General features: G+C 48.9%; 1 pseudogene; it reads left to right on the top strand.

Moving 5' to 3' along the window:
* LOC139383339 (WW domain-containing oxidoreductase-like) overlaps window positions 1–15,940 on the top strand; it is a 255,807-nt pseudogene that overhangs the window by 133,427 nt on the left and 106,440 nt on the right.

Here is a 15,940-nt window from a genome sequence, read left to right as displayed (position 1 = left end):
CCATCAATTAAATAGTTGTGGTGCTATACTTTCATTTTCATATTTCATATTATAAGAAACAAACGAAGAAAAGCATATATCATAGTGATTTGGAATGCCGATGAGTTTAGGGAAAATTGACAAATGGTTCCCTGTATAAAATGAGTTATTATAGTATTAGGATAGATGTGTCTTGAAAGTGTAATCCTAGACACATTTTCATGTCTCCCTGGCACACAGCTCAATAAATCTATGATCCATAATAATCTCCATACACAACAACCCAGGGTTTGTTTCTAAAGCTATGTTCCTGTGTACAGGACTGGGCTCATCCACTGCCATTGACAGCCATTAGATGTATATCAGATCAAACAGCAGCCAATATGGGAATTCAGACAGGCCACTCAGAGCAGGAAGGATTTTAATGGCAGCTAACAGACATTAAAAGTCCATCCGAAAATAGACCGATTATTTCCCATAGATCATTGATTATGGGAAATCCATCCCTTTCTCTCACCCTTCATCCATCTCTCTATCGCTTCACTCCTTTCTGTCCATTTATCTGAATACATTTCAACCCTGTCTCTTTAATTTGTTCCCTGTATATGTATTTCACTGTCATCCTTATAGGCGGCACCACACCATAGAGAAGACGTGACCAAGCCAACCCTCCTCCTATGGAGAGCTACCCCTCTGCAGGATTCTGTCCCAAACCTACTCTACCACACCTGATTCTACTAATCGGCTTCTCCTCAGGACCTTGATTAGTCGAATCGGGTGTGTTAGAGCAGGGATGGCGCAAAATCCTGCGTACCCATTAGCTCTTAGCTCCTGCAATGCGTGTTTGATTGAATGACACAGCTAATCTGTTTACCATAAGCATCATCCACTATCTGACGTGGCATCCCTCCTCTCATGTTCCTTGTTATTCTAGTTTAGTACTGCAATCAGGCAGGGTTTGCCAATAAAGTTTATTGTACGAGGCTAAGTGTCGATATCACACACACCTGGGGCACAGAGGTCTCTGTAATTAGAGAGAGGGAGTGAGATGGAGAAAGGGAGAGACAATAGAGAGAAGGCAGTGTGAAGAAAATGAGTGAGCGCTGTAAAGAAGAGAGAGAGAGAGAGAAGGAAAGAGAGTGAGCCATTTGAATGAGTAGAGCAGGTGTGACCAAAGATGTTGTGTGCGTGGCACAATGGGAACTGCTGAGCAACAGGCTCACACAGGACCCCTATCCCTTTATATGATAAACACAGACACTCTGAACACTAAACTCATGCCTGAGGTCTAACCATGAGCATGTGTCTGTTCTCTTCTCGGTCTGAGAAAGATAGGATTGACGTGTGTCGAAATCACTTACTTCACTCACTTTAAACACACAACTTCCCTTCCTTTCTTTTCCCTCTTCTGTTCTACCCCTCTTCTCTCCTGAATTCTCCTCTTCATTGATTTGAAATCATTTATAAAAGGTTGTTTTAGTGAGCTCTGTTGTGAAATCAAAACATCCCCTTTTTTTACAAGACACTCCCCGGAGAAGAGATGCGCGCCGCATGCTTCAATCACACACCAAAACACAAAACAATTTCCTATTACAATACCTCCAGCTTACAGCACGATTAAACGTGCAGGCGCACTGGCTGATGGGAACCGGAGATAGTGCATATTCATTATGACAGACTACAGCACAGAGAGGAGAGGGGAGGGGATAGGTGCGTGACAGAGAGGGAGGGCAGATGGAGGAGTAATTTGCGTGGGATGTCGGAGACAGGGAGACACGGGCGTGTGACAGTGCTGAGCGATGCGTCCCGTTCTGAAAGAAATCAATTTGGGGCAGTAGGGAGGGGGGAGGGGGGGGGGGGGGGGGCGCTGTGAATACAATAATTGAATATTGCCGCTTACCGTCTGGTTCATATGCACCACTCCTCTGGCCACGGTAGACTACTGGAGATTAGAGACAGCAGGGGACTTTGGGACTAGAGGTGGGCCTAGAGGTGGGCCTAGAGGTGGGACTAGAGGTGGGCCTAGAGGTGGGACTAGAGGTGGGCCTACAGGAGAGGTAAGGGGTTTGGTCCTTATATCGAAAAGCTCTATGAAGGTTTTCTACAAGATGAAACAAGGCACTGCATTCAAAAAATTGTGTTTGTGTGCATCCCTGCGACTCCCAGACCTGACCTATCAGATCCATCAGTCTGGACCACATGACCTAATCAATGATCCAACTGTTAATCAATGAGGTTTTAAATAATCATCGACCCGGCTCACACGGTTAGCTCTGTCTATTGGTTTACAGTAGTCTAATTAACACAATCAACCAGTCGTAATAGGACTAACGTCTGTCGGTCTGCACAGTCTCTTAACTACAAGACTTACTGGGCCAACTTTAAGACCTACTGTACCTAGTCTAGAGATACGTTGAAGAGTCTGGAGTTCCCTTCTTTCAATCAGCTTTCTTAAACAGCAGCAGGTTCTGATGGAGTAGAGTTTAATAATCCCGGCATGTCATCGTGCCGTGTATCATCATGGCTAATTATCAAACACTTCGTTATCTTAATTACTATTTAAATGTAGCAGAAACTTGATCACACAGCTTTATCATGAAACATCTGTTTTGTGTTTATTTTCCTAATAAGGAAGTGTGTGTGTGTGTGTCCTATTATAGTCACAGCAGTAGTATTAGTCACTGTCTGATTTAATATGTGTGCCATACAGGCTGGGGATCCTCTACATGTGTCTCCACTGTCTGATTTAATATGTGTGCCATACAGGCTGGGGATCCTCTACATGTGTCTCCATTTCTTAATGGTATTTCATCAGCCGCCACACCACACAACGTTTCTCATTTTAATGACCGCGGAAACGACGTGTGTGTGTGTGTGTGTGTGTGTGTTTGGACTAAATAGCGTGGGTTGAGCCAGACTAATAAGCTCTTATTTAAAAACAGAAGTAACAGCTTTTGTGGAGTGGGAGATGGAGGAGGAGAGTACACACACACATATGCACAGACAGTTCTGTGGTGACTACAAGATCTGACAATTACAAGAGAGGCTTTTAATCAATCTGGAATGTAGCTTAGAGGGAAGGGGGAGAAGGAGTGATTACTCTTTCTCTCTGCATCTCTCCCTCTTCTGCAATCTCTTCCAGACTTTTTGAGCACTTCATCTCCTCTCTCTATCCCTCTCTCCTCCTCTGTCTTCTCCCTCTATCCCTCTCTCCTCCTCTGCCTTCTCCCTCTCTCCTTCCGTCTTTTCCCTTCTCCCTTTATCCCTCTCTCCTCCTCTGCCTTCTCCCTCTCTCCTTCTCTATCTTTTCCCTTCTCCCTCTATCCCTCTCTCCTCTTCTGTCTTCTCCCTTCTCCCTCTATCCATCTCTCCTCCTCTGTCTCTCCCTTCTCCCTCTATCCATCTCTCCTCCTCTGTCTTCTCCCTCTCTCCTTCTCTATCTTTTCCCTTCTCCCTCTATCCCTCTCCTTCTCTGTCTTCTCCCTCTTTCCCTCTATCACTCTCTCCTCCTCTGCCTTCTCCCTCTCTCCTTCTCTATCTTTCCCTTCTCCCTCTATCCCTCTCTCCTCCTCCCTCTATCCCTCTCTCCTCTTCTGTCTTCTCCCTTCTCCCTCTATCCCTCTCTCCTCCCCCCTCTATCCATCTCTCCTCCTCTGTCTCTCCCTTCTCCCTCTATCCATCTCTCCTCCTCTGTCTTCTCCCTTCTCCCTCTCTCCTCATCTGTCTTCTCCCTTCTCCCTCTCCCCTCCTCCCTCTATCCCCCTCTCCTCCCCTGCCTTCTCCCTTCTCCCTCTATCCCTCTCTCCTCCTCTGTCTTCTCCCTTCTCCCTCTATCTCTCTCTTCTCCTCTGTCTTCTCCCTTCCCTCTATCCCTCTCTCCTCCTCTGTCTTCTCCCTCTATCCCTCTCTCCTCCTCCCTCTATCCCCCTCTCCTCCCCTGCCTTCTCCCTTCTCCCTCTATTCCTCTCTCCTCCTCTGTCTTCTCCCTTCTCCCTCTCTCCTCATCTGTCTTCTCCCTTCTCCCTCTCCCCTCCTCCCTCTATCCCCCTCTCCTCCTCTGCTTTCTCCCTTCTCCCTCTATCCCTCTCTCCTCCTCTGTCTTCTACCATCTCCATCTATCCCTCTCTCCTCCTCTGTCTTCTCCCTTCTCCCTCTATCCCTCTCTCCTCCTCTGTCTTCTACCATATCCCTGTATCCCTCTCTCCTCCTCTGTCTTCTCCTTTCTCCTTTCTCCCTCTATCCCTCTCTCCTCCTCTGTCTTCTCCCTTCTCCCTCTATCTCTGTCTTCTGCTCTGTCTTCTCCCTCTTTCCCTCTCTCCTCCTCTGTCTTCTCCCTTCTCCCTCTGTCCTCCTCTCTTCTCCCTTCTCCCTCTATCCTCCTCTCTCTTCTCCCTTCTCCCTCTGTCCTCCTCTCTTCTCCCTTCTCCCTCTCTCCTCCTCTGTCTTCTCCCTTCTCCCTCTATCCTCCTCTCTTTTCTCCCTTCTCCCTCTGTCCTCCTCTCTTCTCCCTTCTCCCTCTGTCCTCCTCTCTTCTCCCTTCTCCCTCTCTCCTCCTCTCTTCTCGCTTCTCCCTCTCTCCTTTCTCTTCTCCCTTCTCCCTCTATCCTCCTCTCTCTTCTCCCTTCTCCCTCTGTCCTCCTCTCTTCTCCCTTCTCCCTCTATCCTCCTCTCTTCTCCCTTCTCCCTCTATCCTCCTCTCTCTTCTCCCTTCTCCCTCTGTCCTCCTCTCTTCTCCCTTCTCCCTCTCTCCTCCTTTCTCTTCTCCCTTCTCCCTCTATCCTCCTCTCTCTTCTCCCTTCTCCCTCTGTCCTCCTCTCTTCTCCCTTCTCCCTCTATCCTCCTATCTTCTCCCTTCTCCCTCTCTCCTCCTCGGTCATCTCCCTTCTCCCTCTATCCCTCTCTCCTCCTCGGTCTTCTCCCTTCTCCCTCTATCTCTGTCTTCTGCTCTGTCTTCTCCCTCTTTCCCTCTCTCCTCCTCTCTCCCCCTTCTCTTCATATAGAATTATAGCAGACATTCTCCTGGGGAGTGTCTCTCTGCCTCGCCTAGTCTCATTCATATTTGATCAGCTTCAGGGAGAAGCTCAGTTCCTTAGCCTCGTCCACAACTACACAACCCAGCACTAGACTATACTGAACTGGGTTAGGCTGTGCTGGTGCTAGTTGGGCTCAGGCTGGGACTGGAGTTGAGGTAGGCAGGGTTTAGTTGCTGTGGCTAGGACTGCAAAGGTTTACTGTTTCCAGTTTGTTTCGGAGCTTACTTGGCAAACTGAGACGATGTGGTCTTTCAAGTAGAGTTTTGTCATTGAATAGTGTAGATCAGAGAAGCCATGGGGTGAATCCCTTGTGCCCCTCCTTTCTGTACAATGGGTGTTATTGGGACACCCTTAGATTACCCTCAGAATCCTGGCCATAACACTGAACTCCTAGGTCAGGGGTCGGCAACAGGCGGACCACGGGCCAAAACCAGCCCGCAAGGGATTTTTTTGTTTTAGTTTTTAGTTAAAAAATACGAATTATGTTGCGGCCCCCTGACCAGCCACTCAGCTGAATCTAGTTGTCTACCCCTCCCTGACCAGCCACTCAGCTGAATCTAGTTGTCTACCCCTCCCTGACCAGCCTCTCAGCTGAATCTAGTTGTCTACCCCTCCCTGACCAGCCACTCAGCTGAATCTAGTTGTCTACCCCTCCCTGACCAGCCACTCAGCTGAATCTAGTTGTCTACCCCTCCCTGGCCAGCCACTCAGCTGAATCTAGTTGTCTACCCCTCCCTGACCAGCCTCTCAGCTGAATCTAGTTGTCTACCCCTCCCTGACCAGCCACTCAGCTGAATCTAGTTGTCTACCCCTCCCTGACCAGCCTCTCAGCTGAATCTAGTTGTCTACCCCTCCCTGACCAGCCTCTCAGCTGAATCTAGTTGTCTACCCCTCCTTGACCAGCCACTCAGCTGAATCTAGTTGTCTACCCCTCCCTGACCAGCCACTCAGCTGAATCTAGTTGTCTACCCCTCCCTGACCAGCCTCTCAGCTGAATCTAGTTGTCTACCCCTCCCTGACCAGCCACTCAGCTGAATCTAGTTGTCTACCCCTCCCTGACCAGCCTCTCAGCTGAATCTCGTTGTCTACCCCTCCCTGACCAGCCTCTCAGCTGAATCTAGTTGTCTACCCCTCCCTGAACAGCCACTCAGCTGAATCTAGTTGTCTACCCCTCCCTGACCAGCCTCTCAGCTGAATCTAGTTGTCTACCCCTTCCTGACCAGCCACTCAGCTGAATCTAGTTGTCTACCCCTCCCTGACCAGCCTCTCAGCTGAATCTAGTTGTCTACCCCTTCCTGACCAGCCACTCAGCTGAATCTAGTTGTCTACCCCTCCCTGACCAGCCTCTCAGCTGAATCTAGTTGTCTACCCCTCCCTGACCAGCCTCTCAGCTGAATCTAGTTGTCTACCCCTCCCTGACCAGCCACTCAGCTGAATCTAGTTGTCTACCCCTCCCTGACCAGCCTCTCAGCTGAATCTAGTTGTCTACCCCTCCCTGACCAGCCTCTCAGCTGACTCTAGTTGTCTACCCCTCCCTGACCAGCCACTCAGCTGAATCTAGTTGTCTACCCCTCCCTGACCAGCCTCTCAGCTGAATCTAGTTGTCTACCCCTCCCTGACCAGCCACTCAGCTGAATCTAGTTGTCTACCCCTCCCTGACCAGCCTCTCAGCTGAATCTAGTTGTCTACCCCTCCCTGACCAGCCACTCAGCTGAATCTAGTTGTCTACCCCTCCCTGACCAGCCTCTCAGCTGAATCTACTTGTCTACCCCTCCCTGACCAGCCACTCAGCTGATTCTAGTTGTCTACCCCTCCCTGACCAGCCTCTCAGCTGAATCTAGTTGTCTACCCCTCCCTGACCAGCCACTCAGCTGAATCTAGTTGTCTACCCCTCCTTGACCAGCCACTCAGCTGAATCTAGTTGTCTACCCCTCCCTGACCAGCCTCTCAGCTGACTCTAGTTGTCTACCCCTCCCTGAACAGCCACTCAGCTGACTCTAGTTGTCTACCCCTCCCTGACCAGCCTCTCAGCTGACTCTAGTTGTCTACCCCTCCCTGACCAGCCACTCAGCTGACTCTAGTTGTCTACCCCTCCCTGACCAGCCTCTCAGCTGAATCTAGTTGTCTACCCCTCCCTGACCAGCCACTCAGCTGACTCTAGTTGTCTACCCCTCCCTGACCAGCCACTCAGCTGAATCTAGTTGTCTACCCCTCCCTGACCAGCCACTCAGCTGAATCTAGTTGTCTACCCCTCCTTGACCAGCCACTCAGCTGAATCTAGTTGTCTACCCCTCCCTGACCAGGATCTCAGCTGACTCTAGTTGTCTACCCCTCCCTGACCAGCCACTCAGCTGACTCTAGTTGTCTACCCCTCCCTGACCAGCCTCTCAGCTGAATCTAGTTGTCTACCCCTCCCTGACCAGCCTCTCAGCTGAATCTAGTTGTCTACCCCTCCCTGACCAGCCATTCAGCTGAATCTAGTTGTCTACCCCTCCCTGACCAGCCTCTCAGCTGAATCTAGTTGTCTACCCCTCCCTGACCAGCCACTCAGCTGAATCTAGTTGTCTACCCCTCCTTGACCAGCCACTCAGCTGAATCTAGTTGTCTACCCCTCCCTGACCAGCCTCTCAGCTGACTCTAGTTGTCTACCCCTCCCTGAACAGCCACTCTGCTGACTCTAGTTGTCTACCCCTCCCTGACCAGCCACTCAGCTGAATCTAGTTGTCTACCCCTCCCTGACCAGCCTCTCAGCTGAATCTAGTTGTCTACCCCTCCCTGACCAGCCTCTCAGCTGAATCTAGTTGTCTACCCCTCCCTGACCAGCCTCTCAGCTGACTCTAGTTGTCTACCCCTCCCTGACCAGCCACTCAGCTGACTCTAGTTGTCTACCCCTCCCTGACCAGCCACTCAGCTGAATCTAGTTGTCTACCCCTCCCTGACCAGCCTCTCAGCTGACTCTAGTTGTCTACCCCTCCCTGACCAGCCACTCAGCTGAATCTAGTTGTCTACCCCTCCCTGACCAGCCACTCAGCTGAATCTAGTTGTCTACCCCTCCCTGACCAGCCTCTCAGCTGAATCTAGTTGTCTACCCCTCCCTGACCAGCCACTCAGCTGAATCTAGTTGTCTACCCCTCCCTGACCAGCCACTCAGCTGAATCTAGTTGTCTACCCCTCCCTGACCAGCCACTCAGCTGAATCTAGTTGTCTACCCCTCCCTGACCAGCCACTCAGCTGAATCTAGTTGTCTACCCCTCCCTGACCAGCCACTCAGCTGAATCTAGTTGTCTACCCCTCCCTGACCAGCCTCTCAGCTGAATCTAGTTGTCTACCCCTCCCTGACCAGCCACTCAGTTGAATCTAGTTGTCTACTCCTCCCTGACCAGCCACTCAGCTGAATCTAGTTGTCTACCCCTCCCTGACCAGCCACTCAGCTGAATCTAGTTGTCTACCCCTCCCTGACCAGCCACTCAGCTGAATCTAGTTGTCTACCCCTCCCTGACCAGCCACTCAGCTGAATCTAGTTGTCTACCCCTCCCTGACCAGCCACTCAGCTGAATCTAGTTGTCTACCCCTCCCTGACCAGCCTCTCAGCTGACTCTAGTTGTCTACCCCTCCCTGACCAGCCACTCAGCTGAATCTAGTTGTCTACCCCTCCCTGACCAGCCACTCATCTGAATCTAGTTGTCTACCCCTCCCTGACCAGCCTCTCAGCTGAATCTAGTTGTCTACCCCTCCCTGACCAGCCTCTCAGCTGACTCTAGTTGTCTACCCCTCCCTGACCAGCCACTCAGCTGACTCTAGTTGTCTACCCCTCCCTGACCAGCCACTCAGCTGAATCTAGTTGTCTACCCCTCCCTGACCAGCCACTCAGCTGAATCTAGTTGTCTACCCCTCCCTGACCAGCCTCTCAGCTGACTCTAGTTGTCTACCCCTCCCTGACCAGCCACTCAGCTGAATCTAGTTGTCTACCCCTCCCTGACCAGCCACTCAGCTGAATCTAGTTGTCTACCCCTCCCTGACCAGCCTCTCAGCTGAATCTAGTTGTCTACCCCTCCCTGACCAGCCACTCAGCTGAATCTAGTTGTCTACCCCTCCCTGACCAGCCACTCAGCTGAATCTAGTTGTCTACCCCTCCCTGACCAGCCACTCAGCTGAATCTAGTTGTCTACCCCTCCCTGACCAGCCACTCAGCTGAATCTAGTTGTCTACCCCTCCCTGACCAGCCACTCAGCTGAATCTAGTTGTCTACCCCTCCCTGACCAGCCTCTCAGCTGAATCTAGTTGTCTACCCCTCCCTGACCAGCCACTCAGTTGAATCTAGTTGTCTACTCCTCCCTGACCAGCCACTCAGCTGAATCTAGTTGTCTACCCCTCCCTGACCAGCCACTCAGCTGAATCTAGTTGTCTACCCCTCCCTGACCAGCCACTCAGCTGAATCTAGTTGTCTACCCCTCCCTGACCAGCCACTCAGCTGAATCTAGTTGTCTACCCCTCCCTGACCAGCCACTCAGCTGAATCTAGTTGTCTACCCCTCCCTGACCAGCCTCTCAGCTGACTCTAGTTGTCTACCCCTCCCTGACCAGCCACTCAGCTGAATCTAGTTGTCTACCCCTCCCTGACCAGCCACTCATCTGAATCTAGTTGTCTACCCCTCCCTGACCAGCCTCTCAGCTGACTCTAGTTGTCTACCCCTCCCTGACCAGCCTCTCAGCTGAATCTAGTTGTCTACCCCTCCCTGACCAGCCACTCAGCTGAATCTAGTTGTCTACCCCTCCCTGACCAGCCTCTCAGCTGACTCTAGTTGTCTACCCCTCCCTGACCAGCCTCTCAGCTGAATCTAGTTGTCTACCCCTCCCTGGCCAGCCACTCATCTGAATCTAGTTGTCTACCCCTCCCTGACCAGCCTCTCAGCTGACTCTAGTTGTCTACCCCTCCCTGACCAGCCTCTCAGCTGAATCTAGTTGTCTACCCCTCCCTGACCAGCCACTCAGCTGAATCTAGTTGTCTACCCCTCCCTGACCAGCCTCTCAGCTGACTCTAGTTGTCTACCCCTCCCTGACCAGCCTCTCAGCTGAATCTAGTTGTCTACCCCTCCCTGGCCAGCCACTCAGCTGAATCTAGTTGTCTACCCCTCCCTGACCTCAGTCCTGCATGCTCTTTGTATCCATCCCCATTTCAAATCAAATCAAATTGTATTTGTCACATGCTTCGTTAACAACAGGTGTGGACTAACAGGCCCTTCCCAACAGCGCAGAGAGAAAAATTCTCTAAAAATAACTATGCGAGGAATAAATACAGAATGAGTAATGGTGACTTGGCTATATACACGGGGTACCAGAGCCAAACGGTCCCGTTTCCTTTGGTCTGTGTTTGTGTCATCAGGGGTAGCTGGTCAGCTGGTCAGAGGAATGTTCACAAAGCCAAACGGTCCCGTTTCCTTTGGTCTGTGTTTGTGTCATCAGGGGTAGCTGGTCAGCTGGTCAGAGGAATGTTCACAAAGCCAAACGGTCCCGTTTCCTTTGGTCTGTGTTTGTGTCATCAGGGGTAGCTGGTCAGCTGGTCAGAGGAATGTTCACAAAGCCAAACGGTCCCGTTTCCTTTGATCTGTGTTTGTCTGAAAAGGTTATGATGTGTTTAGTTGAGTTGTGTGTTTTTGGCTTGGTGTGACTGTGTGGTCCTGCGTGCCACTGTGAGGGGCTGACAGCTGGTTCAGCAGAGTGGCCAGTCTGTTCTACAGGATTCACCTCCAGTGTTTTAGCAGCTTCATAGACAGGCCTTTTATCAGTTTGTGTTGTGTGACCTCCTACCCTCAGTTACATCAGTCCTCTGGAGGACAGCCATGCTCTATGTTGCAAGTGTGGACCTGTTTATTCACTTTTTCTGATGTTTGGCTCAGTTGGTTATAGTTTGTGTGTGTATGCTTGAGGGCAGTGTGCGAGACCGCTGGGCAGACATACCAATGACTCCTGAGTCCTGAAGGACCTGCTGTTTCTCCCAGCAGGCCTAGCGGTGTCCTTGTGGCTCAGGGTTGAGGTGTGGTATGTGTTCTCTCTCTAAGGTGTGTAGAAGCTAATAGCGATGCATGCTAATCACAAGAAACATATTCAAACGTGGCTCTGTTCTGCACGGCATCCCTCATGTTAGTCGTTACATGTCCACCACCCATTTAAAGGGCTTGTAGACGTGTTTGAGTTGAGTTGGAGGTATCAGGGACGTATACTCTCAGTCCCGCTCCGCTCTCTTCCTGTACAGTGTGTTTGCTGCTATAGTTAAATCATGATGCATAGTCCACAGCTGCTCTTCCCACTGTCATTAATCAGGAGAGAGGGTGGGACATGTATCTGCTCTTTATCCATCTCTTAAATCAGTCATTGCTGCTATCGGCAGCCCACACACACACACACACACACACACACACACACACACACACACACACACACACACACACACACACACACACACACACACACACACACACACACACAGAGAGAGAGCCCCCCCCAGGGCCGCTGATTGAAGTGGCATTGTTTGGGAGACAAGCAACGCTCAATCAATAGGCAGTCTCACTAAATTACCGTTTGCATGAAAAATGAAAGCCACCCATCGGACTACATTCAGCAGGGAATGTGTGAGGGGCAAAGTTGTGTGTGTGTGTGATATGAAAAGCTGTGTGTGTGCATGGGCGCACCTCCCACCTCCACAGGCCACCGTTAACATGCATTAGTATTAGTTCAGCCAGCGTCTACTCCTCTTTATGGTAATGGTGTGTGTGTGTGTGTGTGTGTGTGTGTGTGTCTACATATGGTAATAGATGGTCTCTATACCATGCCAGCCAGCTCATCATGTAAAAGCCTTGTCAACAGGAGAGGCAGGGAGGCATTATACAGTAATGGCCTGTAGGTTTCTATCATGTACTTGACCTAATACAGTTGAAGAGGCAGTGTTCATATAAACTCAGCAAAAAAAGAGACGTCCTCTCACTGTCAACCACGCTTATTTTCAGCCAACTTAACATGTGTAAATATTTGTATGAACATAACAAGATTCAACTGAGACATGAACTGAACAAGTTCCACAGACATGTGACTAACAGAAATTGAATAATGTGTCCAAAGTGGGGGATCAAAATCAAAAGTAACAATCAGTATCTGGTGTGGCCACCAGCTGCATTAAGTACTGAAGTGCATCTCCTCCTCATGCACTGCACCAGATTTGCCAGTTCTTGCTGTGAGATGTTACCCCACTCTTCCACCAAGGCACCTGCATGTTCCCGGACATTTCTGGGGGAGGAGGGTGGCCCTAGCCCTCACCCTCTGATCCAACAGGTCCCAGGCGTGCTCAATGGGATTGAGATCCGGGCTCTTCGCTGGCCATGGCAGAACACTGACATTCCTGTCTTGCAGGAAATCACGCACAGAACGAGCAGTATGGCTGGTGGCATTGTCATGCTGTAGGGTCATGTCAGGAAGGGTACCACATGAGGGAGGAGGATGTCTTCCCTGTAACACACAGCGTTGAGATTGCCTGCAATGACAACAAGCTCAGTCCGATGATGCTATGACACACCGCCCCAGACCATGACGGACCCTCCACCTCCAAATCGATCCCGCTCCAGAGTACAGGCCTCGGTGTAACGCTCATTCCTTCGACGATAAACACGAATCCGACCATCACTCCTGGTGAGACAAAACCACGACTTGTCAGTGAAGTGCACTTTTTTCCAGTCCTGTTTGGTCCAGCAATGGTGGGTTTGTGCCCATAGGCGACGTTGTTGCCAGTGATGTCTGGTGAGGACCTGCCTTACAACAGACCTACAAGCCCCCAGTCCAGCCTCTCTCAGAATATTGCGGACAGTCTGAGCACTGATGGAGGGATTGTGCGTTCCTGGTGTAACTCGGGCAGTTGTTGTTGCCATCCTGTACCTGTCCTGCACGTGTGATGTTCGGATGCACCGATCCTGTGCAGGTGTTGTTACACGTGGTCTGCCACTGCGAGGATGATCAGCTGTCCATCCTGTCTCCCTGTAGCGCTGTCTTAGGCGTCTCACAGTTCGGACATTGCAATTTATTGCCCTGGCCACATCTGCAGTCCTCATTTATCCCTGCAGCATGCCTAAGGCACGTTCACGCAGATGAGCAGGGATCCTGGACATCTTTCTTTTGGTGTTTTTCAGAGTCAGTAGAAAGGCCTCTTTAGTGTTCTAAGTTTTCATAACTGTGACCTTAATTGCCTACCGTCTGTAAGCTGTTAGTGTCTTAACGACTGTTCCACATGTGCATGTTCATTAATTGTTTATGTTTCATTGAACCGGCATGGGAAACGGTGTTTAAACACTTTACCATGAAGCCTTTACAATGATCTGGGAAGTCATTTGGATTTATACAAATCTTCTTTGAAAGACAGGGTCCTGAAAAGGGGACGTTTCTTTTTTTGCTGAGTGTATTATGGCCCAGACAGAGATGCTGAAGTGGTTTGTTCAGTCGCGTATCTGGATAGGAGGAATAGAAGTGGTCTGAATAAGGTTTGGCTGTTGAATCAGATGTGTTGGTCCTCCCCAGTGCTGATACCTAAATCTCCTCCGTCTCTGTACTGTGTGTGTGTCAGAGTGTTGTACTTTCTGTTTCCCTCTCATTCAGCTGTAGTTAGTGTAGGTCATAAGGGAGATGCAACAATAAGCTACTGTATACCTGGGCTCTGAGGCCACTTCTCTACATGATAGACTACAGTACACAAGCCCACTGCGTAGGATTAATCATCATCATCATAAAGCTGTCACACACGCTGTAACACAAACACGCAAACTCAGGTGGGCGCAAAGTCTCACAGACACATTTTCCACAGGACAGGAGTACCTTTTAAGATGAATGTTTAAATAAAAGTGAATTTGTTTAGGAAAATAAAACATACTTTGGGGCGTCAGGGTAGCCTAGTGGTTACAGCGTTAGACTAGTAACCGGAAGGTTGCAAGTTCAAACCCCCGAGCTTACAAGGTCAATATCTGTCATTCTGCCTCTGTAGAGGCAGTTAACTCACTGTTCCTAGGCTGTCATTGAAAATAAGAATTTGTTCTTAACTGACTTGCCTAGTTAAATAAAGGTAAAAAAAGAAAGCTTTCTTTAGGGTGTAAATGTGGACAGTGCCTCTCTACTGTGGCGCGATCTGTGTGTTCACGCACCCTGGCTGTGTTTACCTGTTTCATAAGCAACACCTTACCTCTCTAGTGGCTCTACATCACTGAGAGGAGACTGATGGACATTAGGAGGGGAGAAAACAGTCCTTCCATGGGATGGCTGGGCCCACTATTAGTAAATTACTCTCTTTTAACACCCACAAAACTGTGTGTAATATATTATAAATATATGTTTGTATGAGGCAGTTAATCGGGCCACTAGAGAGGTAAGGTGTTGTGTGTGTGTGTGTGTGTGTGTGTGTATTGGTGCATCAGACAGCAGCCAGCTGGCCCTTCATGTTACTCTTAATGATTTTCATGTTAAAGATTGGAGATTGTCATGTTTTCTTAGTGTATTTTTTCATAGTTGCCATAGCAACAGAATATAAAATAGTGGAAACACAGGTTTGGCCTCTATCTTGATTTTGATAAAAATGTAAATTGGATGTAAATCCCAATATTTAATCTTTCACTTAAAGAGAACAGAATGGAAACGGGAAAGACATGATGATGTTTGTATTTTTATGTGCCGTCTGTTTTGGCCTCGACAGTGGCAATGATAAATAAACAGCATAGATAATAATCCGGAGTGTGAATCCCATTTTCATTCCTGGTATTTGTTCAGTCCTGAGTATTAAAATATTGATTCAATTTGATGTTTTGGAATAAAATGCAAACAAAACAATGTACATATAATGCTTTTTTTTTCTTTGCCAGGAAATGTATTGTGTCTTATGTATGAGCTCTATTCTGCTCTATTCTGGGCCTGCACTGTATTTCCACCTGCAGATACCCAAATAGACTGTCTCTATCTGAGAGGGACAGCACACCACTGTTAGGGCTATAGTGTCTGTTGAAGTCAAACATTGTGCTGGGGATGTTGTTGTTGTCTGTAATGGTTTAAGGGTGAGATCCAGCCTGACAGGGAGGAGGAGCAGGCGGTATTGTTGTGGTGTATTATTAGACATAGGTGCCTCAGTATCTTGGTGGTGCTAAAGGCATATTGAGTTGTGTACCGAGGCAAACTTTTCCCAGTATGGGATGCTTTTTCATGGTGACTGAATGGGGTGTATTAATATATTATATATATTAACCCTAATGTACTATTTTCTTTAGTATGTGACTTAAAACTGCTGACACACACACACACACACACACACACACACACACATGCACATGTCTGCATGTCTACACTAATTACAGTGCCATGCAAAAGTATTCATCCCCCTTCGTGTTTTTCCTATTTTGTTGCATTACAACCTGTCATTTAAATGTATTTTTATTTGCATTTCATGTAATGGACAAACACAAAATAGTCCAAATTGGTGAAGTGAAATTGAAAAAATAATTGAAAAGTTGTGCCTGCATATGTATTCATCTCTTTTGCTATGAAGCCCCTAAATAAGATCTGATGCAACCAATTACCTTCAGAAGGCCCATAATTAGTTAAAGTCCACCTGTGTGCAATCTAAGTGTCACATGATCTGTCACATGATCTCACCTGTTCTGAAAGGCCCCAGAGTCTGCAACACCACTAAGCAAGGGGCACCACTAAGCAAGGGGCACCACTAAGCAAGGGGCACCACTAAGCAGGCGGCACCATGAAGACCAAGGACCTCTCCAAACAGGTCAGGGACACATTTGTGGAGTACAGATCAGGGTTGGGTTATAAAAAAATATCAGAAAATTTGAACAAACCACGGAGCACCATTAAATCCATTACTAAAAAATTGAAAGAATATGGCACCACAACAAACCT

The sequence above is a fragment of the Oncorhynchus clarkii genome, chromosome 1 (genome assembly GCF_045791955.1).
Source record: "Oncorhynchus clarkii lewisi isolate Uvic-CL-2024 chromosome 1, UVic_Ocla_1.0, whole genome shotgun sequence".
In the NCBI taxonomy this organism is placed as follows: Eukaryota; Metazoa; Chordata; class Actinopteri; order Salmoniformes; family Salmonidae; genus Oncorhynchus; species Oncorhynchus clarkii.
The sequence above is the reverse complement of the archived record's forward strand: the minus strand, read 5'-3'. Positions and strand labels throughout refer to the sequence as shown.